The sequence below is a fragment of the Musca autumnalis genome, unplaced genomic scaffold (assembly GCF_047663935.1).
Source record: "Musca autumnalis isolate F117 unplaced genomic scaffold, ASM4766393v1 scaffold_1, whole genome shotgun sequence".
Lineage (NCBI taxonomy): Eukaryota > Metazoa > Arthropoda > Insecta > Diptera > Muscidae > Musca > Musca autumnalis.
Genome location: NW_027411644.1, coordinates 319,613,190 through 319,640,237, shown reverse-complemented (window position 1 = coordinate 319,640,237; position 27,048 = coordinate 319,613,190). Strand labels below are relative to the sequence as shown.

General features: G+C 35.8%; 1 protein-coding gene across 2 annotated transcripts in view; it reads left to right on the top strand.

Moving 5' to 3' along the window:
• The window catches only part of Root (ciliary rootlet coiled-coil, rootletin), an 86,798-nt gene that overhangs the window by 14,938 nt on the left and 44,812 nt on the right, over positions 1 to 27,048 (top strand). The window contains exon 1 of one of the 2 annotated variants that reach the window (XM_073962484.1): positions 23,589 to 23,724. The exons of the other annotated variant lie outside the window; for it this stretch is intronic. The gene's annotated coding sequence lies outside the window, so the exon portion shown is untranslated. Of the gene's footprint in view, positions 1 to 23,588; positions 23,725 to 27,048 lie in introns of those variants that run through there. 2 annotated transcript variants of the gene reach the window in all.

The window sequence follows — 27,048 nt, the reverse complement described above, 5'->3', positions numbered from 1 at the left end:
CCGCTGAACCTAGAACCTTGAATTGTGAATGTGCGTTATTGTTGTTGTGAAGGGGTGAGATAAAGTTTAGTGTTTGGAAATTCATATTTGGAGGGAATCCTGTGTTAGTGAAGGGGTAAAACCAGAAGTCAAGTCTGACATTTGCAATATGAGTCGCTGTTGGTGTATGTCTGTGATATGAGGTCGTAGTTTTGGAAATTCGAAATAAAAAATATGGTAGCTGTGTAGGGGTGCGATACGACAGATGTTTTTTTTTTTTGGAATTAAAGGAACTAAATTAAGGAACTAAATCGATTAAATGCTGGTATTAAAAATAGGTTTTAGTACAACAGAATCGCCAGTGTTCACCACTTCCATATTAAGTATTGTTCATATATATTTTATTCCCTTTCCGCATACGAAGTAGCGGGCACTTGCTAGTCGTAGTATAAAATAGTAGCTTCTTGCATGTGCTGGAACAGGGCAATAATTCACAGATTAGGCCCTTTGGGCGTAAATTATGGGGTTCGTATAATTTGGAATGCTCAGAAATACAGTGCTCGACATATTAATGGAAACTTTTTCAGAAAACTATGGGCCATTATTACATGTATTCTTTTACTATCTGATGGATTTGAAAATGCAAAATAAACTAATTTGGAGGCATTAAAAATATAATTTTCACATTGAAAGTTAATGACAAGAAGATCCTCTTTGAAATTCAATCATCACTTTTAACTTTAAGTTAACCGGAACGCTATAAATCTGTTCGGTAAATCCAAACTATAACAAAAGAAGACTTATAATAATGGGGGGTATGTTTAATAATTTTTAACTAAAGGGGTGAGTATTCTGATAAAAGAATAAAAATGAAAAGGGCAACCCAGGTCGAAATTTGCTCGGCCTTCTTTATTCTTTTATTTTTATTATGTCAGAAATGAAGCAGGAAAGCAAGGCAATCAGGCAAGGCAACTTATGTACGCAGGCCTTAAGTTCATTTATATACCTGCATATTTTTCCATAGTAAAAGTTCAATACGAAATAATAATTTAAACAAATATCTATGCTTTATGCAGCAAATCATACCTAAAACGGCTTCTACAAAAAAATATCCATTGCTTCAAAAGCCTTGGTAAAATATTGGAAACTTCCATAAGTCTTCTCAAGTGTTTATCGTTAAGGGTTATTTTCCCAACTTTCTTTGCATTATAAATACAGTATAGAACCAGAGCTAGATCAGTCATCCATTCTCTCCCCAATTTGTGATTCTTTCATGGCATAGGATGTCATATAAAGTGTGTTTTTCAAGAAACCCTCATTTTCTAAAATCCTTTAAGATGTTATTGATTGGGCAATAATTTAAAAAAATCTATATAATAAAAATCAAATGCCGTTCGTTGGTAATGGCATCAGTTGAGAACGATAATTCTGTAGATTGTGCTCCATAACCCGACTTGGGTTTTTTCGCCCACTTTTTCCAATTTTGATTATTTCTACAAAAACTACTCAACCGATTTTCCTGAAAGTGCCAAGGAATGTACAGGGATGGCCCCGGTTAAAATTGGATACAAAATTAGTTGAATTTCGGAAGGGGCGGGGTACTTCTACCCTATTTCTTTAAAAATGCTATATCTATATAAATAGAAAAAGCTGTTTATATTATAGGTTTTTGTCGGGTTAACCTTCCTTATGAGGATTTGACGTATATGCAATGGAATTGACATTTAAAACACAGTGGGTTTGGTAAATCCGGTTATATATAAACGTTTTATGATGGAAGTTTCCATTGTTTTATCAAGGCTTTTGAAGTGCTAGTGCCATTAGAAGCAATGTCCTAAAAGCCCCATCGTTCCCATGTGTGCAAAAAAAGTTTTTCGGGGTCAAAGAAAAATTTTGGGACTATTTTGGTCATAACTCAGAAACTATAGGAAACTACGGTTCCTAAGATACAAGCCAATCAATACACAATATGCACACATTACCACGGCACCTAAGAAGAAATTGACATGACGCAGTTGTTTTTCATTTGTTTCGAAAACGCTTGGTTCGATTAAAAAGTGACTAAAGAAAAAGTTGTAGAACAGAATATTTTCTACAAATATGGTCTTTACAGAATGCACACAAAATCTATTATTCTTGAGATACGAGTCAATCAAATCATGATATGCACACATTTCCACACCAACTGTGAGGAAGTGCACTCGGCACGCCTTTTTTTAATGTGGTTTCCCCTATAGGCGCACTCCACTATTTTTTGTGATAATTTTAAAGCTTAGTATATATATTTTAGTCCTAATCGTGTCCTTCTACGACAAACTCTTCTTCTATTTCTTCTTTCTCTTGGAGGTTTATAATTGGTTTAAATGTAGCTGAGTCATTAACATCACATGTATCTTCCTCTGGGATAATCAACTGGACATTTGAACAAGACTGACCTACCTATTTACAGCCACATTTAGCACTACAACCTTTTTGCATTTGCAAAAAATAGTATTGAGAAGTTTTTCTGGAGCAGGTAGAAATAACGTTTTAATAGGTTCTAGACTATTATTTATTAGTTTCCAGCCCCTGTCTTCTGGGTTTAATTCATTGCCAAGCCATGTTTAAACCTGGTAGTATATTCTATATGTGTAGCAGATGCGGATGTTGGAGGTAGAGTTGGCAGCTAAACTTGTTTTTTATTTCTCGTATTTTTTACAAATGTTACGTACCGGTATTTGTCAATTGAAACAATTGTCTTTGTAGCTCCGTAAACTTCAAGAAGAATGCGAATTCCTTCCGTACGTATTGTTTCTGGTTTGGAATATGTATCAGTAAATGCCTTAGCAGGGCCAGTCAAATCTTTTTTTCGAATAATTTAAGTATTGACGTTTTGCCCTTTCTATACATTGCTGACGTAGTGTCGCAGCCGGTTATCGCATGTAAAAATATATCTTTCGCATTTGGAATAAGCAGATAAACTTTTTGAAGAAAAGATTTCGGTTCGTTGTTGAGCTATTCCAGGTTTCAGAAAATAAATCATCGATTTCCACTAAGGCATCCAAGGAATTTTCAAATTTAAAACATAATTATAACTACTGATTGTATAGTGTAATTTTGTTTTTTATTTTTGTTGGATCAATATCTCAGTATGATTTTTCAAAATGTGTTGGCTGCAATTATTCAAATTGTTTGACATTTAACGGTATTTAAAAAAAAATCAGTAAACTATTTCGTGTCCACATTTTTATTCGACTACTTTCACTTAATCAAGCATAACTTCACAAATCTAAATATTTCTTTGGAAATACTTTCCAGTTTCGTTCTTCTGGAGCCAACTTACCAATATCTCAAACGGTGTGGGAAATATTCACCCGCAAACATGCAAAATTGACCACAGGCAACTTCCTTTTTCAGTGTTTGGATTACGGCATCCGTTGTCGAATACACTTTCCAGTGGAATCTTGCGAGTCACACATCTGCTGTCGAAATTATTATTTTTGTGGCACAAAACGAACTTTAATGAAACGTTTTGCGATAAAACTAATCCAATAAAATAAGTAAAAAAAGCTAAACAGAAAGGGACTGCTTCTTAAGCCAAGTTTACACTAGCGCTCCAAAATCCACTGGATTTCACGAAATCCTGAAATACACCCCGGAGTTTACACTTATTTTTTGTTGATTTCAAGCATATCACAATGATCAAGGTAGATGCATATGCGCAGCTGATCGAACATAGATTTTCAAAACAAGTTGTTGTAAATTGAATTAATCATCAAAAATATACGACAATATAGAACTTTACAACTTTATTTGGAAAATTATCGTAAAATTATCTATATAGTATTAATTGTGTATAGTACTAACAAATGAAAAAATAAAAAAAAATGATTTTATCGTTAAGATATCATAATAATAAATTTTGATAGATATAGTTTTCCCGTTTAGTGCTAAAAATGCGTTCCCGTACTTCGAAATCTAGCAAGACTTGCACTTCTCTTTAAACAAAAATAGCGCCGAATAACACCCCTTCTCCTGTTTTCTGCCATACAATTTTGGCCTAGTAGAAACTAGCAGCAAGCTTGTTCATTGGCATCTAATATGATAGCTGATACGTTGATTTTGACATTTATGCTGGGGTTTTTGCAATTTCCTACATTTTTCCGTTCCCGTATTTTTTAAGAAATTTGTATGGGGAAGCAATTTTTGACAATTTGCTCTTTTTTCTAACATTACCATTAAAAAAGTACGGGAAAACAATGAAAAATAGCATTGTAACAAAGTAATTTAATATTTTTTCACATTGTTTACAAATTTTGATTCTAACATTTTTTTGTGGCAGCAATTGACCATCTACCTTGTTTATTGTGATACATGAAAAGTGTTGCAACTTTTGGTACTTTTTTAGGCAAAAGCAGGGTTGTATATCATGTGTACTGTGATTTCGATGTTGATTTCGCTGAAATCACGAAATGAGATGATTTCATTTTTGTATGCGAAATCATGATAAATTTTGCTTGATTCCGCGCGAAATCACGAAACGCCTTTGAAATCACGAAACGACGACGAATCTAAACCAAGCATTAAAAATTAAAAATATATTTCCAATGCCAGGATGCGATTACATAGCGGAAACTATTTCAGGTCACTATTACTTTTAATTTTTCACAATTTTCTATTATTTTTACAATTTTCATGTTTTCATTTCATTTTACGAGAAACTTGCCGCACAACAACTTGTTTGTTTGTAAGTCCATATTTACATTAATCAATTTTCCTTGCGGCAATTTTCCGTTTGATGGAGAGAGAGAGAGGCGAGGCATAACCCATTGCCTCTCAACACCCTCTCTCTCCTACAAACTGACAATTGCCGCAAGGAAAATTGCCTAATGTAAATATGGACTAATATTTTGTGTTTACCATTGCTCTGTTCCAGAACTTGCAAGAAGCTACTATTTTTTACTACGATAACTTGTTTGTTTGTAAGTCCATATTTACATTAATCAATTTTCCTTGCGGCAATTTTCCGTTTGATGGAGAGAGAGAGAGAGAGGCGAGGCATAACCTATTGCCTCTCAACACCCTCTCTCTCCTACAAACTGACAATTGCCGCAAGGAAAATTGCCTAATGTAAATATGGACTAATATTTTGTGTTTACCATTGCTTTGTTCCAGAACTTGCAAGAAGCTACTATTTTTTACTACGATAACGTTTTTCCTTTACGTTATCGGAAAAAATAGTAGATTCTTGCAGTACTGGAACAGACCACATATGTTTCACCGTTTGATAACCGTATGTATCGATAACTTTTTTAAATAATTTCGATCGTATAAGGGAATCCAAAAATTTCGATCGTTCGTAATTTGCCTTCAAACAAAAACTCGCTCGATAACGGATGCGAGAATTAGGCCCCTGAATACACTATATGTATCTGTAAAAAGATTGCCTTGCTCGTCTCTACAGGAGGATGTGACTGTAACAAAGCTATCAGTTTGATGTTTCACTCATTGGTACAATTTTTGGACTACGTCCTGATTTTTTGACACTCCTGCTTTTCCATTTCTCTCTTTTTGCTACGAAAAAGACGTTTTTCCTCTCTCCTTTTCTCCCGCTACGCGCTGCTACTGATTGTAGGGTAGCCCAATATGCCGCATTTTTCTCTTCGGCAGCGGCTGACTAGGAGATACCATTCATGGGTTCCTTGGTGGAGGTCTATTGTGTTCAAGCATGGATTTTGCCGCTGTTTGCATGTAGTGGGCAATAATTTGCCTCTGTTTTAATAGGTTATCGGAAGGAGGAGTGTTTTCATAAAGCTATTGGGCCAGTTGAGTGTAATATGCCTTGGCTATCTGATGCGATTGTGCTTACCGATGTCATACTTCTCTGTTGTGTCTGTACGTGAATTATTAGCTACGCTTAATCGGCCGTACCCGCTTGCTGCAGCAAGGTAGCGACTCGAATCGATATTTGCGTGATTGATTTGATTTCTTGTTATTTGAACTGAAGACAGTCATGTAGGCGTATACAAACTACAGTTTTGGACAGACAATAGCAAAAATACAAATCTTTTTCACCAAGCCATTTACACATTTTTAAATATGTATTGAGAAAAGTATAAATGTATTTGTGAAACTTTGTAACTTTGCTGTTGTGTCTGTGTAAACGCCACGTTTCGACACCTGTACAATGTTAGTGTTTCCTTCCTTTAAAATACTTCCGAGACAAATGTAATTAAACGAATATTTCAACTTGCCGTTCTTTGTGTTTTTCGCGCGTTTTTATAGTTCTGACCTTCGGAGTTGATACATAAAAAAATCGTTTTTAGTGCCCATAAGAATGTCGAGATGCTACACCTCATTCCGTTACCAGATGTTTCATTGTGAAGACTAAATTTCCCGACTGTTGGGCCAAAGATATTCGCATAGTAAAAAAAATACACGAACACGTACACAATTGTTGAGGTGGCAGCGCCTAATAGTATCCTTTTTTTCTTATCCTGTTTTGTCCCCGAAATAATGCAAATTATTTTTATTACTTGGGGCGTTGGGCGTCATTTTGATTGTAGTTTATTTTGGAAATATCTGAAAACAGATTAATAGAAAGAAGGTCTACACTTTCTGCTCGTCTTAACATTAATACAATATTGTTCCTTATAATATTAGGTTGGGCGCCAGTCGGAAATGGACATTAAAATTTAGATAAGTTACTAAAAGTGTATTATTTTGACAACATAGAATAGGTCAAACATTTTTTAATCTCTCATGAATCATCCTGGGATTGTTTTAGGCAGTGCAATTTTCGAGTTCGATCCACTGAATATCATCATCGATCACGGGATTATCTGCCATTCGGGATACCAGTATCTAAACATCTTTAATGGTCTGTTCTCATACTTTATAAATTAGCAAATGTTGTAAAGCAATAAAAGTGGTGAACGTCTCCTATATAAATTGTGCTGTATTATGGTGTAAGGTATGCCTTCCCTTGTGCAAACGTGGTAAAAATTGTAAACCATTTAAAGTTCTGGAACACAAAATAAATTAATTTCACATAAGTTACGAAGCTCCAACTCTTCCATTCCGGTAATTGCAAAGTATAAATTGCAATTCAATTTCTTTCCTTTCCACTGTGCAAATTGTAAACAATTTAAAGTTCTGGAACACAAAATAAATTAATTTCACATAAGTTACGAAGCTCCAACTCTTCCATTCCGGTAATTGCAAAGTATAAATTGCAATTCAATTTCTTTCCTTTCCACTGTGCAAATGAATAAAAAAGCCTATAATAAGAAAAAATGATAGAAGATGCTATTGCTATTTTGATAATCTCTGCTTCGGCTGCTGGCCCATTGCTCCTCTGTTTGATGTGATCTGTATTATCACGTACTTTGATCCTCTTTTTGTGTTGTTTTGCCTATAATACAGCACAATGGTGTTTGTACCTAGGAATGCATGTATGCATGTTCGTTTATATATATGTACATATGTATTGATGTGTACATTTTTACACTATACAATATGCATAAATAAACAATTTGAAATGCAATAAAATTATTCCATAATATAAATTATATTCTGCCATAATAACAACAACAGTAAGGGGATGTATACATTAATATTTGTTCTTTTCAAACTGATAACTGAAATCCAACCGGCGTCTTACATTTTTCATTTTTTTTATTAAACTGGCATATATGGGCGCCGATAATGGGCCTAGACATAAGTACATATTATTTGTTTAAGAGTTTTGTACGAACAATTGTAATAAATTCCATTAAAGGTGATTTTTATTGAAATTGTCATTTTATTGTGCAAAATGGAATATTTTCATTTTTGTAAAGAGTTTAATACACTGAATCACCCTTAAAACCTCATTGATACTGGCACCTAAATAAATACATCTCTTAATTGACACATTTTGCAAGGAATTTCCATCTTAAATTATGGGTTCTATTAAAATAAGTTTGATGTAATTTCAGCTCAATGTGAAACATTATTCGATTTAAGCAAACATTGCATCAGTTTTGTACATGCGTTTATTTCATTTTATTTCATAATAGGAACGACTTTCAAAACTACTTGTTTGAAATTTGAATTTATATGGCGGGAAAAGGAAGACGAACGTCCATCGGTAGTTTGGTGTGCAAAGAGTTTAAGCTATTCTCTTTGAATGAATATCTAAATGATTGTAAATTCTGGGACCTAATTATAGCTCTGTTCCTTTACGTGCAAGAATCTTCCAGTTTTACCAATTTTTACTCGAAAGGCGTTCCTTTACTTCAGGCATCATACAATTCATATGAGAGCATTTTAGAACTTTTACTACTTTTGCCGGTTTTACTAATTTCAAAAGTAAAGGAACCGATCATATGTGATTCGACTGACACTTGTTGCTGTAGGACTGTATAGGAATTCAGTTAAAACCAGGGTTCTATAAATTGTTTTCATTTGGATCTACCTCTCTACTTATACCATGGAATAATACATTGAATAATATGGTCTGTTCCTTTACTTCTGAAAATGGTAAAACCGGCAAAAGTAGTAAAAGTTGTAAACTGCTCCCATATGAATTGTGTTGTGTCTGAAGCAAAGGAACGCTTTTCGAGTAAAAAGTAGTAAAACTTGAAGATTCTTGAACGTAAAGGAACAAAGCTATAATATGCCTGTTCCAGAACCTTTCGGTTATCGGAAAAAAATAGTAAAAATTAGTATATTCTTGCAGTTCTGGAACAGACTTATTTTCGGAATGAAGTTGTGCTAAGAAATTAAGAAAATTATTTATGTTTACAAAACCTTTTTGACATTGTTGTAACAGATTGCTAATACATCTACCTTAGTTATTCTCTCTTAAAATAAATGAGAGAATTTGGTGGGTTTTTTTACATTAGCCTTTATGAGAGACTCTTTCCTTTCATAAAAAGCGGCATGACGAGAGTAACTGGTAGTCGAACTATCAAATCCTATGTGTTCTTCAGGGAATATTATGAAGATAGAGGTCAAAAGAACAAAATTATGAATGGAAAATGCAAATATTTGTGGAATTTGTTGGACAATACATTGAATAAGTTGAATGAAGTTGTGTTAAGAAAATAAGAATATTATTAATTTTTGCAAAAACTTTTTTACATTGTTGCTAATACATCTACCTTAATAATTCTCTCTTAAACTAAATGAGAGAGAATTTGGTGGGTTTTTTGCATTAGACTCTCCGCGAGAGTATTTTCTTTTGTAAAATGTTTAAAAATTGTATTTTATTTATGTGTTAAATGTTTTTTTATTAAAAGTTCACCTATAAAACAAAGGCTATTAATATTAAACAATTTTTTTTCAGAAATGCTTATTTTTCTACTTATTTTTAACGACTGCAAACACTTATTTTTGGTTAATGAGTGCATGCATATGTATATTTATTTTAATTCTAATTTTATATCAATTTCTCAAAACGTCTCTAAAGGACTATTCCCAATTTTTCTTGTTATTTTGTGTAAAAAATGCTGACAATTATTTATTAATGTCGTCTTTCTTCTATAAACCGAAAACAAACAACATTTTTTACATTTTAATCTTTCATTTTATTTGTTTGCGATAGGAAAGTTGGCTAAGAGAAATTACTGGCAAATGTACATTCAATTACTCGATAATTTTACTCGATAACGAATGCTGTCATCCCAACTTTGAGTACTCGAGTCGAAACCACTCGATATCGAATCACATAAGCTCTGTTCCTTTACGTGCAAGAATCTTCAAGTTTTACAACTTTTAACTCGAAAAGCGTTCCTTTACTTCAGACACCATAAAATTCATATGGAACCAGATTACAACTTTTGCTACTTTTGCCGGTTTTACCAATTTCAAAAGTAAAGGAACAGACCAATAATTAGGCCCCAGATTTCATGTCGTATTGCTAGCATAAGTTTTTGAATCCGGTTTACCTTAACATTTTTGCCCATCATGGAATGACTGACTCATTTAATTCTAGAAACTAATGTTTCTGCAACAATCTTATTTTTTATTATTTGTCAAGCAAAAATCTTATGAATTTAAAACCCAAATCCAAGGTACAAAACAGAATTGGAATAGCACACATAATTGAGTTTTTTAAAGGTGATTTGAAACAACCACAGGTCTTAAGTCAAAAAATTCAAATGAGATAAGAAATATAACAACATTTGTGCAACAAGAAATGTAGATGTGTTCTTATTTAAGAGGAAAAATAAAACACGAGGGCGTGTGCGAGATAGATTGCCGATATGTTGTTAAATGTTGTTAAATATTTATGGTATAGTTTTTGATTATTCTTATTGTTATTTTTATTTTTTGCTTCGAGTTTGGCATGTTCTCTGATAGGGCTGCCTTGTTTATTTCGCCCGCATATACGGGTGACGTAGAGGGTGGAAGATACCAAGCAATGGGCTTATCTTGGTCTCTCTTTCATTTCAAGTGGACGCTGACCTCCCACCCAAGGGAAGGCCCAAACTCCGATGGAAAGACCAAGTTGAAGATGATATCGCAAAGCATGGCATTCAAAATTGGAGAAGTAAAACAGAAGATCGGTGCGTTTGGAAATCTATGCTTAGTTCGGTTTATGGAACATAACGTTCTGTTCAGAATATAAAGCCATCTAAGTAAGTAAGTACCTAATATACGTATCTGAAAGACGTTCCCCGGTCCACCACCTCCTTGGCAAGCGTCCTATTAAAGAAGCAAATAAACTTCACAAGGAACCAATTAAATTTTAATGCAATCAAAACTCAAAAGTTTTTGCAGAAATAATAAATATGAAATATGCAAATAGAACAACGAAACTAATTACAAATTATGAATATTTTCACTTGGTAATTGGTAACAACCAATTATAATAGCTGACACACATACATACATACGGATGTACTATAAATATAGGAAAACATAAATAACATGACAAAAATATAAAAAGCCCAACTTGCTTTTCAATATGCTCCAACAAAAAAATAAATAAATGTTCAATCAACCACCACCACCGTAGCCAGTCATGTCAGGGATACGTTAAAATGCAAGTAGTCCCCCTTTTCGTATATTTGTTATGGTCCAATAATTTAGCCAACCCCCAACCAAAAGTAATAACTAAAATTGAAATAAAGATACAAATTAACATGCACGTGTATGTATGTTTGTACGTTGTTTTACAGCAGTGATCCTAACGGTAGCACAACTTTCTTATCCTCTTTTTGATTGAAAATTTGAATGTTTAGTTTGCAGCCCAACATCATCGTAGGATTGATACATTAAGTCAATCATCCACTAATTCGAATATCATAGGATTAGGGAAATCAAAATAAATGAACATCAAAACGGCCCCCATTATGACGACTTTCTAATTTTATGTTAAGGAAAGACACAACCAAAGGATGATGGAAAGGGTGTAACTTTCAACGACATGTTAGTGACATATCCGAAGAGGTGGGCATGTTATTTTTGACCGGTACCCAGCAAAATTTAAAGGAACGGGTTCCATGCGATAACGTGATTTCATGTCATCTTTTGCATTGGTTCAAACAAATTCGTGAAAGATCCGATCTTTTCATTGGTATTTGAACCAATGCAAAGGAAGTCGTGAAAGATCCGATCTTTTCATAAGCATTTGAACCCATTCCATCGATCCAATAGAGGTGAATTTTGTGTTTTTATTTATACACATTTTTCTAAATATATAAAATAAATTATTTACAATAGGCTTCATGTTGTCGGAGACTCGAAATCACAGCCAACGTTGTTAAAACTCTCTTCGTAATGATAATGTCATTGCTAAGAGTTGGTGAAAATGACATGCCAAAGCATTGGTGAAAATGACATGTCACAGCGTTGGTGAAAATGACATGCTTTGGATCCAAAACTGAATAGCATCTTTTGTAGTCCACGCTCATATAAATATCATCGATGAAGATGCTAAAAGGATGACATGCTAGATGACTTGCACCCATGATTGAATGGCATCTTTGGCGTCGAACATTTTGCTGGGTAGTTTAAAAAGCATTCTGATAGTGATACTATTACTCCGAATAAGAACTTTTTCAGCCGAGGAGGTAGCACCAAAAGTTTACAATGAACTACGTGACAGACGTCATCGGAAACGCGAAACAATCTAAAGCTTTGGGGCCACAGGAAAAATGATTATGCTTAAGCAACTGGATAAAAGCGGAGTTGATCAGTATTTAACACGTTATCGTTAGGCAATGGAAGAGGCGAATCGTACAGTAACGAAGATTCTAGAGGTACAGAGTACAGTTTCCGGAAAGTGCACAGACCCACAACAGCAATACACATTATATCCACAAGCTATTCAAGGATATGGAAAACATATCCAGCCGTTGAAACGTTGGAAATTCAAACTATGAAAACCTAATCGCGCCACCAACTACATTTACTAAGGTATATGCATTAGCAATTTGTTACAACAAAGTCAAAAAGTTTTACAAAAATAATAATTTCGTACAGTTTTCTAGCACAACTTCCCAACATACCAAAAAAGCTTGAGAATTATATTATAATAAGCTTACCAACATAAGCCTTAAGCTTATAAAAGACTTGAGAAATCAGTTGTTAAAAGCTTATGTCATAATTGTAGAAAAATCGAAACGGAACCCTTGTTTATAAGCTTACCCTTGTAATTGTAGAACAAGCTTATGCAATTAATATTATCTTAAGCTTACCCTTGTAATAGTAAAACAAGCTTACATATATTTTTTTTAATTTTTTATTAAAATTTTATAAATTCAGTTCATATTTTGAGATTTAGTTATAAATTAACAAAGTGTGTAGTGTATTTTATCATTGTTATTTTTTAATTTAAATTAAGTTGATTAGTGATTTAAGTTTTCAATCTATGATATAATTAAAATAATTATATTTACAGTTACGTTTTTTGGTTTTATAATTGTTTCGCATCTTTATACGATTTTTCGTCTTGAATGAATGTGTCGTTGGAGTTGCGGCATCTATGAAAAATAGAAATTTAGTGATAATTTTTTCAGTTAATTTTGTAAAGTGAACTCACTTTATATAGCCGTTCTTGTGCAATAGTTGTGCGCCTTGCACTCTGTATGCACGGTTTCGATTCTCAGGTAGGGCAAAAACATCATACTCTCCAACGGTGGCAAAATATCCCTCAGCGTAACGTAGACGACATTTCCTGATCAACCATGAACAACTTTTATACAAGTGGTGTCGTAAAACACTCCGTTCGGGTTCAGCGATAACAAGTTGGTCCCCTATAATTAAGTCAATATGAAGCGGCGTGCACTGATTGATATCAGATAAATCTACCGTGTCTATTAGGAACATATGTATGAATGTCAATTATATAATTATTCAAATTTTCATCACTTTCACTTTGTTCGCATTCACTTCTACTTTCATCACAACCGCTATTTATGTCACCAATCCTGAAAACTTCTTCGGATTCGTAATTTTTTGGTTTTTAAGAATTCAACCGAACTTCTACATTGTTTTTTTTTGTCTTTCAACACTTTTTATATTTTTTGGCATTGCAATTATATTTTAGCACAACACGGATATTTATTTGTTAACACAACGAGAATATACGTTTAATTACATAAAAACTAAAAAATCACAAAAAAGTTTCTACAAAAACTAATTTATAAAGAAATGTCAATTAACAAAATAATTTTCAGGCAGACTTAAGAAAAGTTTGTGCATGTAATAGTTTTTCAAGCATTGTTAAAAATTGATTGTGAATTTTCTATTTTTATAATATTATTCTCAAGTCCTATTACTTTTTATTTTTATTTGGTATATTGGGTTCATTCTCAAATTATTACTGCTATGCCTAAATACGACCGTATTCCCAGGGCGTGTGTGGTGAAAAAAGTAGAACACATGTATTCTTATGAGGACTAGCGTATACTTTTTGTAAGTTGAACATTTTCAACTTTGACAGAACGTACGATATGTTATTGTATGTATGTATGTATGTGTGTGTTTTGTATTTTGAAAACAAAAGCCCAACAAAACATGAAATACAATTTATTGCAAGGAAAAATGTTTGTTTTACGTATGAAAAAATTTAGTAAAGTTTCAGTCGCGGTTTTTGTGTTTTAAATGGGATTTCGGATTAAACGTATTTGGGTAATACGGACGCTCAGAGAGCGTTGTTGTAGTAGGTAGGTGAATATTTTTTGTACGTCACGACTTAAATTAGGTATAGCTGTTACCCAAGGTATTATTCAACGATTTCAACAAATATTTACATTTTTTCGTTAATAATTTTGTTTTCTAGTTTTTGCTTTGCAATAAACAATTTTTTTACCATCTACTTTCTTAATTTTCTTTGGACAGCACATAGGTGTTCATAGTTCGATTTTTTCATTCACGAGCAAATTCTCGATCGAATCGAATGTCATAATTAGGCCCCTGTGCTTCACGTAGGTTTCTATGCTGCTACAACAACAACGACAAAAAAAGCTAGTTGACCCCTTACAAAGCAGTAATGCTTGGTTTACATTCGGCGTCGTTTCGTGATTTCGAAGGCGTTTCGTGATTTCGCGCGGAATCATGCACAATTTATCATGATTTCGCATACAAAAATGAAATCATCTCATTTCGTGATTTCAGCGAAATCAACATCGAAATCACAGTACACATGATATACAACCCTGTTTTTGCCTAAAAAATACCAAAAGTTGCAACACTTTTCACGTATCACAATAAACAAGGTAGATGGTCAATCGCTGCAACAAAATATTTTAGTACCAATATTTGTAAACAATGTGAAAAAATATTAAATTGCTTTGTTACAATGATATTTTTCATTGTGTTCCCATACTTTTTTAATGGAAATGTCAGAAAAAAGAGCGAATTGTTAAAAATTGCTTCCCCATTAAAATTTCTTAAAAAATACGGGAACGGAAAAATGACGAAAATTGAAAACACTCCAGCATAAATGTCAAAATCAACGTATCAGCTATCATATTAGATGCAATGATCATGCATGCTGCTAGTTTCTACTAGGCCAAAATTGTACGGCGCTATTTTTGTTTAAAGAGAAGTGCAAGTCTTGCTAGATTTCGGAGTACAGGAACGCATTTTTAGCACTAAACGAGAAAACTATTGCAAGTACTAATATTGTGCAGGTTCTGAGCACAACTTTTATCTATCAAAATTTATAATTATGATGTCTCAACGATAAAATCATTTTTTTATTTTTTCATTTGTTAGTAATATACACAATTAATACGATATATAGATAATTTTACGAAAATTTTCCAAATAAAGTTGTAAAGTTCTATATTGTCGTATATTTTTGATGATTAATTCAATTTACAACAACTTCTTTTGAAAATTCATGTTCGATCAGCTGCGGATATGCATCTACCTTGATCATTGCGATATGTTTGAAATCAACAAAAAATAAGTGTAAACACCGGGGTGTATTTTAGGATTTCGTGAAATCCAGTGGATTTTGGAGCGCAAGTGTAAATTTGGCATAAGCCTGTCTGCTGTAAGCTATGCGGCCCCACTGTGGTATGAGAATGTTATCGCTACGCAATGGAAGAATATTCAAACATGCGGGAATGCCGCCCTGAAGAATGCATATTCATTACGGTAGCTCAGCACAACAGATGTACATATGTAGTACCTGATTGGGTGTTATCGCGCTATCATCCCAACCACGATTTAGTGGATAAGCTTTCCCACCCAGATACGTCATGAGAGATTTTCATGATCTAGAGAGGTCCAAAGGTATAAGGGAGAACCACTAGAAATAGCCTCTAGGCAGACAGGATTGAATAGCGTTCACACAGATGCAGTTGCGCAAGCAGTACGAAGGTACAGTGTGAATGCCGTACTGGGGACTACCCACCAGGAGAACACCAGATGCCAAGGCAAAAACTACAATCGCAACAGATAGCCACAGCATATTTCACTCAACTCGTTCCTATAACATATGTACATTAGGCCGGGGCGATTTGTATGGAAGTGAAAAAACTTAATGGGCTCTTTGCGTTTCTTATTCCTGGGATCGCGCCGGCCTAATGTACATAGTGGCAAAGTATTGTCCACTTCACTCAAAGAGCTACAAAATCCGTACTTGAATTCCAGAAACCTTCACCAAGAAACCCATGATATGGCCAAGAGTGTCGGGCTGCTACCGAAGAGAAAAATGAGAAAAAATACCGCACGAGAGGAGAAACGTCGTTTCCGCAGGAAAAAGTGAGAAATGGAAATGCGGGAATGTGAAAAATCGAGATGTACAGGAGCCAGAATGAAGTCCGAAAATTCATTCAAAGAGTGAATCATCAAACTGATGGTTTGTTTCAGATCGTTCAGAGATTGCTATTTCGTTGTTGCATGTTGGCAGTTAAATGCAGCCTGATGAGTTAAGGAATCGCAGAAGGTCTCCCAGACCTACTTCTGTTATCTCTGTGATATCACGAAGGAACGGTTGTCCTAGAGCTTTAAATCGTCGTTGCATTTGTGCCGGGCAGGAACAGAGGAGGTGCTCAACAGTTTCCTCCTCTTCTTCATTCACACAGCTACGGCAGTGGTCATTGTGCGGTAGATTTAACCGTTTTGCATGGTTACAAATTGCCCAGTGACCGGTTAACACTGCAATAAGTCTTGCAAGGTTCCGTTGCGTTTGATTGATTAGGAACTTAGTTCGTTTGGCGTTGTATTGATGCCATGTTGATTTTGATATCTGGCATGTTGCCGTTTTGTCCCATCTACTTTCAGCCAGTGATAGATAGTGTTTGAAGATATCCCCTTTAACTACTCCCATTGGTATTGCGACTGACGCCTTTGAGAGTTCGTTAGAGGCGGATCCTGCTCTAGCTAATTCGTCTGCTTTTTCGTTCCCAGCAAGTCCCTTGTGGCCCGGGATCCAAGTGAGAACTACTCTTGACAGACGCCCTAGTTTGGCAAGTTCTTCTTTACAATCTTTCACTAGCTTTGATGTGACAGCGTTGGATTTTAGTGCAAGGAGCGCCGCTTGACTGTCGACGAAGATTCCTATTGAGTTTGCTGTGTGATGCTGTAAAAGTTCAGTACAGGCCTCCTTTATTGCCAGTATCTCCGCTTGAAAGACACTACAGTACTCAGGTAGCTTTCCGAAAACACACAGGATCCGACTCCACATTTCATCTTGGAGCCGTCCGTGTATACCTTAGTGTCACATGCTATCAATGGTGATCCATTACTCCATTCTCTTCTGCTTGGAAATTTGATTACAAAAGGCTGATCAAAATCCATTATAGGTACGCAGTAATCAGCAGTGGTTGTTATTTCTTTCGGAAGTTTTTGAAGCATGCACGCATGTCCGTAAGCTCTGTCTCTCCACATTCCTAGAGCTCGGAGTCTTAGCGCATTACATGTTGCTGTTGCTTTGATGTGTAAATCAATTGGCAAAATGTGCATCATTATATTGAGGGCCGGACACGTTCGCATCGCCCCTGTTGCCCCGATGCATGCAGATCTTTGTATGCTGTATAGTTTTTTCTGTGTTGTTTTCTTTTCCACTGCTGTCCACCATACTAGTGCTCCATATGTGAGAATTGGTCTGATTATGCTGGTGTACATCCATAACACCATTTTAGGTTTGAGGCCCCAACAGCTTTCAAACAATTTGCGACATGCGTAATATGCAACAGTTGCTTTGTGAGCACGGTGCTCCACGTTACGTTTCCATGACAGCTTTGAATCTAGGATGACTCCTGATCTGATAGGGGTATTACCTGACCTCGTAGTCTTGGTAGATTAGGTATTGCATATTTGGTCTTTGTGGTGAATAGCACCATCTCAGTTTTCCTTGGATTCACTCCCAGACCACATCTTGTGGCCCAAGTACCTAGCGATCTCAGGGCTCCGCTCATAATGTCACTTATTACGGTCGGAAACAAACCAGAGACGAGTATTACCACATCGTCCGCATAGGCAACCACCTTAATCCCCATGGGTCAAGTTTACTGAGAATTTAATTGATGACAAGGAACCAAAGTAATGGCGAGATAACTCCTCCCTGTGGAGTTCCTCTGTTCACGTGCTTTGACAGTATACTGTTTCCCAGTGTGGCATTAATAACTCTGCTTTGCAGCATGGTGGTAATCCAACTACTGATGAGTGGTTCCACGCCGAAGTTATCTAGAGCTTGTTTTATAGCTGATGTACTGACGTTGTTAAAGGCACCTTCTATGTCTAGGAAAGCAGCTAAAGTAAATTGTTTGTGCTCTAAGGACTTCTCTATAGTCCTAACGACTTCGTGTAGGGCTGTATCCGTCGAGCGCCCTTTTATATAAGCATGTTGGCTAGAAGATATGATGTTTGAGTTGTCCATCTTTTCTCGAATATACACGTCGATGAGTCTTTCGAGCGTCTTAAGTAGAAATGATGAAAGGCTTATTGGTCTGAAGTCTTTAGCATTTTCGTGACTACGTTTTCCTGCTTTGGGTATGAAGACAACCTTTACCTGTCTCCAACTCGTTGCAACGTAGTTAAGGGATATACATCTACTAGCCAAGGATTTATTATTTTCTCTGCACATTGTAGCATTTTTGGTATGATTCCATCTGGTCCTGGAGATTTGTAGGGAGAGAAGCTGTTTATAGCCCACGTGACTTTACTCGGACTTATTATCTTATCAACTTCACTGTTGGTTTTATCTGCAGCTATAATGGGTCGCATTTCTTCGGTACTGTCTGAGCAGCCGGGGAAGTGCGTAGTAAGAAGGATTTCAAGAGATTCGGCTGAGTTTTCTGACCAGGTGCCGTTGTTTCTCTTTATATAGGTAGGATTCGAATGACCTTTTGCCATAACTTTGCTTAGTTGTTGTCCTAACGTAGAGAAGAACAAGGTAATCTCGTTACAGATACATATAGTGTACTAAGGATATGGAAAGAGTTTTTCCAACTGTTGGTATCCTATACTATACGAAGGCGACGTAGATACACAGATCTAATCGCAGAAGATGGATGGCCCGGCCAAGGTGAGCGAAGAATGCAATAAGCCGACTGTAACAAGACATCAAGAGGCGATGGCTTACCAGCCGAGCTGTCCAAGACCGGAGGCGAAATGCTGATGAAATATACGCATTAGTTAGTTAGTACCATCTGACAGGAAGAACGCGAACCTGACGATTGCAACCTGAACATCATGTGCTCCGTCCACAAGAACGGATATAATACTGTGTGTTCTAACTATAGGGGCATACGTCTGCTCCCTATTGCTTATAAGATTTTGTCAGGGATATTGTGCGAAAGACTAAAGCCTATGGTCAACGAAACAATTGACCAGATATTTACCTTGCGGCACATCCTGGAAAAAACACCAAGAGATACAGATCGTCGAGGAAGTTGGTAACTATAATTGTAAGATAGTTAAGGACTTCATCCATACATATGTTCCCACAACAACCGCGAAGAGACAAGGGAGACGTCTCTCATGTCAATGAGTGTACGCCGATTCATATTGGCTCAATGATAATTGACCTAATTTTTATCGCCGGGTCCTATCGGCTTTTCTAACGACACCACTTTGTTGAGAAGTTTTTCACGGCTGAAATGCTCAGGAAATGTCGCCTAGATTACACTGATGGGAATATGCCAACGCTGAAAAATTTTTAATGTTCTGGTCGGAGATTGAAACAGAGACCTTCCAATGCAAGGCGAACGTGCTTACAACTGCAACATGGCTCTCCTAAAGACTTTGTATATTTATATCCTCAGCCTTTAGGCTAAATAGGGTATATACACCTTGATACGACCAAAAATGTCACTCATCTAAATAATGAGTTTAGACCCCAAGTATGTTTGGATGAAATATTTTTCAGACAATTTGGATTTGATTGAGCTATGTCTGTCCATCTGTCTGTCTGGATGGTTGGTGCGCATATTTTGTCCAAACTTAGTTTAAGTTCGAAGATGGGTCATATCTGTCCACTTCTTCCGGTACCTTCCCCACAAAAATGGTGCGCACGATAACTCTCGAAGGGAGTAACCGAATTGGTCATAACTTTGCATATGGTAATATTACGATCCACTCCTTCGGGTACCTCCATTCCTCTTCATTCGGATCCTTTTGAAATCTCTTTCAGCATATCATACTTTCTGAAATAATCGCCTATAAGCTCCAAAAAACCTTGACGGCACCAAATAATATTATGTCCAAACTTAGTTTAAGTTGCAAGTCCATACTTTCTGAAATAATGACCTATAAGCTACAAGAAACCTTGACGGCACCACAAGATATCTCTTGCAGGGAATTTCCGATTGGTCCAAACTGTGAACAACGTATTATTTCACCTAGTCATGTGTTAGGTTGGAATATGGACTATATCGATCCCGTCCTTCGGGTACGTCCCACACAAAATTTGGGAAAAGTGCAGTCTTTTCGGATAGTTTTGGTTTTTTTTTTTTGAAAAAAAGGTCTTCTTGCGGGTCCTGTTACGACGGCGAATTTTTTCGGGGTCAAGTCAATACTTCCTGAGATAATAGCCTAAAAGTTCGAAAAAAGCCTTCCGGCGCCAACTAAACTGGTAGTACTTAAGATAACCCTCGAAGGGAAAAACCGATTTGGTCCAAACGTTGTACATCGTTTCATTCATTACTGCCTCGAATTATGTCCGAATATCGACTACATCGGACCACTCTTTCGGTTACTTCCCACACAAAGTTTAGAAAGAGTGCAGTTTAAGGACTCGTCTGGGATTTTTATACCCTCAGCCTTTAGGCTAGAAAGGGTATATATACATTCATACGGGCAAAATGTGCCTCATCGAAATAATGGTTTTAGACCCCAAGTATGTTTGGACGAAATGTGTTTCAGACAATTTGGAGTCGATTGAGCAATGTCCGTCCGTCTGGCTGCCTGGTGCGCACGATAACTCTCAAACGGATGAAACGATTCGGTTCAAATTTTGGCTTTCGTAATATTTTGTCCAAACTTAGTATAAGTTCGAAGATGAGCTACATCGGTCCACTCCTTCCGGTACCTCCCCCGCAAAAGTTCGGAAATGTTCGGAAAATTTGTCCGCACGATAACGCTTAAAGAAAGTAACCGTTATGGTTCATACTTTGCACATCGTGAAATTTCTACCAGACTTAGAAGAGGTTCCAATATGGACTCAATCGGCCCACTCCTTCGGGTACCTCCCACACAAAATTTCGGATAAGTTCAGTTTAGGACCTGTTCTCGAATCGCTTTGATTTTTGTTGCAACAACATGTATTCACTTCCCCCCATACGACGGTACAAGTTTCATCAGGGGCAAGTCCATACTGTCTGAGAAAATGGCCGGAAAGGTGCCCGAAAAAGCCTCTATGACCCCTTGGGTAGTGGTTGGAGAGCAAGATAACTCTCGAACGGATCTGTCGATTCGGTCCAAAATTTGGCCTTCGTAATATTTTATCACAACATAGTTTAAATTCGAAGATGGGCTATATCGGTCCACTCCTTCAGGTACCTCCCCCACAAAACTTCAAAAATGTTCGGAAAATTTGTTCGTGCGATTACTCTTGAAGGGAGGGAGTGACGGATGTAATCCATACTTTGCACATCCTAATATATCTATCAGATATAGATCAGGTTCGAATATGGACTATATTTGTCTACTCCTTCTGCTACCTCTCACACAAAATTCACTTTAAGACCTGCTCCCGAATCACTTTGATTTTTGTTGAAGCGATTTGCATTCGCTACCTCCATTACGACGGTAAAAGTTTTTTCAGGGGCAAATCCATATATCTTGGGAAAACAGCCCGAAAGGTGTAAAAAAAACCCCCACGATAACTCTGGAAGTGTTCAACCGATTTGGTCCAACATTTCTTCTTCGTCATATTATATCCAAACTTAGTTTCATGGGCAACACCAGTCAACAACTTTCGGCACTTCTCCCCAATATTTAAAAAATGTCACTAAAATGCTAGGACGATATCGCTTGAATGGGCAACCAATTTGGTCCAAACTTTGGATCTCCTAATATTTTATCAAAATTTAGTTTAACTTCTAAAATGGCCCATATCGGTCCTACCTAAGGGTACCTGCCCTACAAAAGTTCAACATTTGTGTCTTAGTGCAGTTAATTCCTAATCCACATTTTTGTCGGCAAGTTCAAATGCCCAAAAAGGGCCATAAAATTCTGAAGAGACCTTAAATACATTCGATCCGTCTGGAGGTAAAAGTTTCGCTCCACATTGGCTGAAGGTATATATCTGTCCGACACTTTTTTACTTGTTTTTAATTATTTTGGCAATATATTTTGTATTCGGCCCTAGTTAAAACTGAAAAAAAAATTTCGGGGCGATTCCATACTTCCTAATAATTTGGACCAAGAACTCAAAAACCCCTAAAGACATCAGATGTATTGTGTTTGCTTCATGTTTTTAAGTTCGAGGCTAAGAGTATATCTCTGTCGGTACAGCTGACTGATACTTTTATACTTGTTAACAAATTACTTTATGTGTTTTCCACGGGTTCCCATAAAAATGCTTTCCAAAAAACCACGTTAACTGTTCTTTTTAGTATATCCAAAATACACCCTAATACATTTATAGTCAATATATAAATGTAGTTTAACACAAACTCCAAATTTCCGTACATACAACACTAATAAACATAACAACACTATGAGCATTAACAAGTTTAGTGCAATTTGTTGCACGTTCTTTTTATTGTGGGCATGCAACTTTATAGACACACACATGCACACATACATACACACACGTCAAAGGATTTACAACATGGAAAACTTTCTTCTTTTGCGGTAAAGCACAATGAAAATGCTTTGCATTTTATTGTAGTTGTTGTTGTTGTTGCTGTTTGTTGTCTAATTTGGTTCTCTGCTATTTGAGCATAACCAAAAGGACGTGGTTTTGTGATTGTGGTGTCCCTGGAAACCAGGAATTTGTTAATTCAATGGTGGTCGGTTGTCTTTTCGCCAACGAATTGAAGCACTCGTCGTGTATGCCCCATGTGCGTGTGTGTGTGTTTGTGTTAAATCCGTTAAAATTAACTTATGCAAATCGCTAAAATATATTTTGTGTGTCTTCGAATTTGGGGAACCCACAAAATAAGGAAACAAATTTGGAGGTTGTTTGATAGTTGTTGTTGTTGTTGCGTTTTTCGAAGTTGTGGAGTGGGGTATGGTGAAAGTTGTTACTGTTGTTGTTATGTACGGATTGCAACAAATATTCTGGCATAGACCTAAAGGCAAGTCTTCCCCCCTTTTCTTAGAATTCCAAAATTAAGTATCGCAAAAAATGTTATATTTTATTTTGGTTATATTGTTACGGAGTCGGGGGGAATAGGAGGTATCTATGCCAACTACAATAACAACAAGTCAACAATAATAAGTGGGACTCCAAAAAGCAACAACAACAGACAGTAAAAAATCAAATCGCACAAAAAACGTGATACTGGAAACGAGAAAACAAGGCGTTAAGTTCATAAAATCAGTTAAGAACAGACAAGTCCTCATTTTGAACTCAAACGGTTAACAACGAGTTCAAACTAACGCGGCTTGAAAATAAAACGGAAAACGAACTGAGTTTTAGAGCCATCATTTGTGTGATAGAGTGTTTGTGTGTGCAAATAAAAGGATATACATATATTTGTATATGTTATTGAAAAGAAAAATAAAAGGAAACAATATTGAATTATAAAGAACAAAAAAAAAATTTTAAATAAATTAAAAAAAAATAATTTATTTTTAGAAAAGACAAAAAAACATATTTTTTTAAAGTGAACGTCCTTTTGAAACGCTCTGGATAATTGAAGAAAGGTTTGTTGGAAATTTATATGTCAATGTTGAGAATAAATAAGACTTAAATAATTTGTATACCCTCAGCATTTAGGCTAAAGAGGGTATATACATTTTGATACAACCAAAATTGTACCTCATGGAAGTAATGTTGTAGACCCCAAGTAGTCACAAGTTCCACAAACATCCCAGAAGGGACAAGGCACACTTCTCTCATATCAATGAGTGCACCCCGATTCATATTGGCTTAATGACGTGGGACCTACAGCACCGTGCTCTTGAAGCAACTTTAAATGGAATGTGCTTACACCTGGGAAGTTTTTGCGGATTCTGAAACTACAAATTTCATAGATGAGAAAAATCAAAAACAAAAAAATCGCCGGAGCGCTTTTTAAATAAACCTCGACATAAGTCGGCATTTTTATTTTTTTTTTAGGTTTTCACGATTTTGTTTGGAAACCGCAAGTCCAACCGAAATGTTATAGCTTGAACATTTTCTGCATAGAATTTTAACAGCAAAAGATTCTCTTTAGTCCCAATCCTCTAGAGAATTTTCACAGCTACAACACTTTCTTTAGTCTCATTTCGATAGGACTTGCGGTTTCCAAGCAAAATCGCGAAAACCTAAAATAAACCTAAAAATGTGAATTTTGACCGCGATTTATTTAAAAATTCCTCCAGCGATTTTTCTTATTTTTGGATTTTTCTCACCTTTGAACATTGCTCTTTGAACATCCGCAAAAACTTCCCAGATGTAAGCTGTTTTTAGTTAAAATGATTGCTTAAGTTTGGAGTATTCCTCCATTAGCTTAACTTCATCACTACCCTCTTCGCAGAGAGTAATGTTCACAAAACGCGCCAATATCATGAAGTCATCCCGGCGAAGGGAATTATCAATTGAAAAAAAAAAAAACACCAGAATATTTGCAAGCTGCCAGCACTATTCAACTAAGAAATCATCGATTTCTGTTAAGTTGAAATAACATCAGCACAGTTACTTGTGAGTATGTTGTTGGAATTTTATTTTAAAAAATCCCTTTTGCGCGTGCCTTCGCTGCTTTTTGTTTGTTCTGTTTTAGTAGAAGATTCAATCATATTATTGCTTAAGTTTGGAGTATTCCTCCATAAAATTAGTTAAGGCGCACCATGTATGACATTGTTTTATAAGGAGGCGATACAGTCAATGCATTTTCCCAATTTGAACTTCTCTATCTCAATAACGGTAAAACCTACGAAACTATTATAAAGGTCAATCTTATAGAAAATGTTCATAGCTACAACGTTATCCTTTGTCCCATTTCGATAGGACTTGCGGTTTCCCAGCAAAATCGTGAAACCTAAAAACCCACTAAAAATGTCAACTTGTATCGCGATTTATTTAAAAAACGCTCCAACGTTTTTTGTTTGTTTTTTATTTTTTTGATTTTTCTCCTCTATGAACATTGCAGTTTCAGAATCCGCAAAAACTTCCCAGGTGTAAGCACCATTCATTTAAAGTTGCTTCAAGAGAACCGTGACAGTTTATCGCCGGGCCCGATCGGCGTGTCCTAAAACACTAAGACAGTTTTACATGGCTGAAATACTCAGAAAATTTTAGTTTAATTTTAGAATAATTTGTTTCCTTTCATAATTTTAGTTGGAAATAGTTTTCGACCATGGATACCCCAAATGCCTAACTTTTCTAATCTAATCTAAAAAATGTGTTCAGCCAGGTGAAGGTTACCGCCTATGGCTATATCAAATTGTCTACCTATCTTTAAAATCTTTGGTGGGAAAGCTTTAAAACTGCTGGTTCCCAAAAGTCACATTACAGGTAGTTCCGTCAAACAATGTAGCTAATACCCTTTCCTAAAGGAATTGACCGACATAGTCCATCTTGGAATTGGATCTAAGTTTAGGAGTTATTCCTTTCGATAGTTATTGTGTTAACTACACACTCATTTTATTTTGGATTTTTAGAGCTTATGGATCATTACGATCTTGGTCACGAACAACATTTAGTCGTTATAAAAAAACCAGAAGAAGTACCAACGACGTAGACAGGGCCACCGAAATGGTCATTCTTTAGACACTTTTACCACTTGTGGGAGACGTACCCGAAAGAGTGGGTCGATATGGCCCATCATCGAAATTTTACGATGTGCAAAGTTTGGATAATATCGGTTGATCGATCGGTTCGGGTGTTACCGTGCGACTAAATGGGGTTAAATCGACTCTGAAATCAGCATTAAAGGATGACCTCTTAGGATTCGAGAACCACAGTGGTGCAGTGGTAAGCACGTTTGCGGTTAAATCCCTGACCAGATTTTCGGCGGTGGCAAATCCCCTCAGTGTAATGATGGCTTAAATTGCCTTAGCTATAAAAAACGTCACTGTAAGCAGATATTTAACTGAAAAACAACGAATACCCAGCAAAAAAGTCATTATTAAGTAATGACTTTATTCAGTAAAATTTGGCAGTAGTAACTACTTACAAATATACCGTAAAAGTTATTATTTTTACATGGAGATGTCATAGGAAGGAAGTACTTCCTTAAATATGTTTTTTAAGTACAAACTTAACCACATACCGGCAGTCGAAAAGATGCTAAAAAGCATTGTTCTATTTTTAGAGGTGAAATTATATTCAAATTCAACACTACACATTTTTTGTGTTTCGATACCTGCTAGTTTTGAACACACGAACTTCTGATTTGTAGCCAAACACACTACACACTAGGCCACTCGCACGAACAACAAGGGTTAGTTTAACTCATCCATGTACATCAACATGTTTTTGTAATTTTGTAAACAAAAAACACCCATGCCGACGCTGAGCTTTGAACACACAACTCTAGAATTTGTAGTCGGACACACTAGCTCTGTGCCACCATGCTCATTACTTAGTAAGTAAGGAAGTAACTAGTTATGTGTAAACTTTTATATATACTGCCCGATAATGCGGAGTGTAATGAGCACTCATTACCCGGTAATGCAAGAAGTAATGACATGTGCTTACCAAATGTTTGCTGGGTAGGGGCACAATATAATCAAAATGGCATAACCGTTTGTTTCTCACTAATTTTATCATCGTATTATTACATATATATCATTTTTTATTATATATTTATAACTTTATTTCATATATTATAAAAATTAAAAGTGGTTTGTACGGGACCCTTTTCAATATTTAACTGGAATAAAAGTTATTTTAGTCATTAATCGGTAAAAGGTCGTTTATTCGTGCAATAGGAAATGATTTTTTTGAGAAAAATATTTTTTTACTTCATAGTATTTTTTCAAATTTATTTTTTTTAAAATTGGTTCCTTTTTATAACAAAATTGAATAAATGTTAGTTTAGGCAT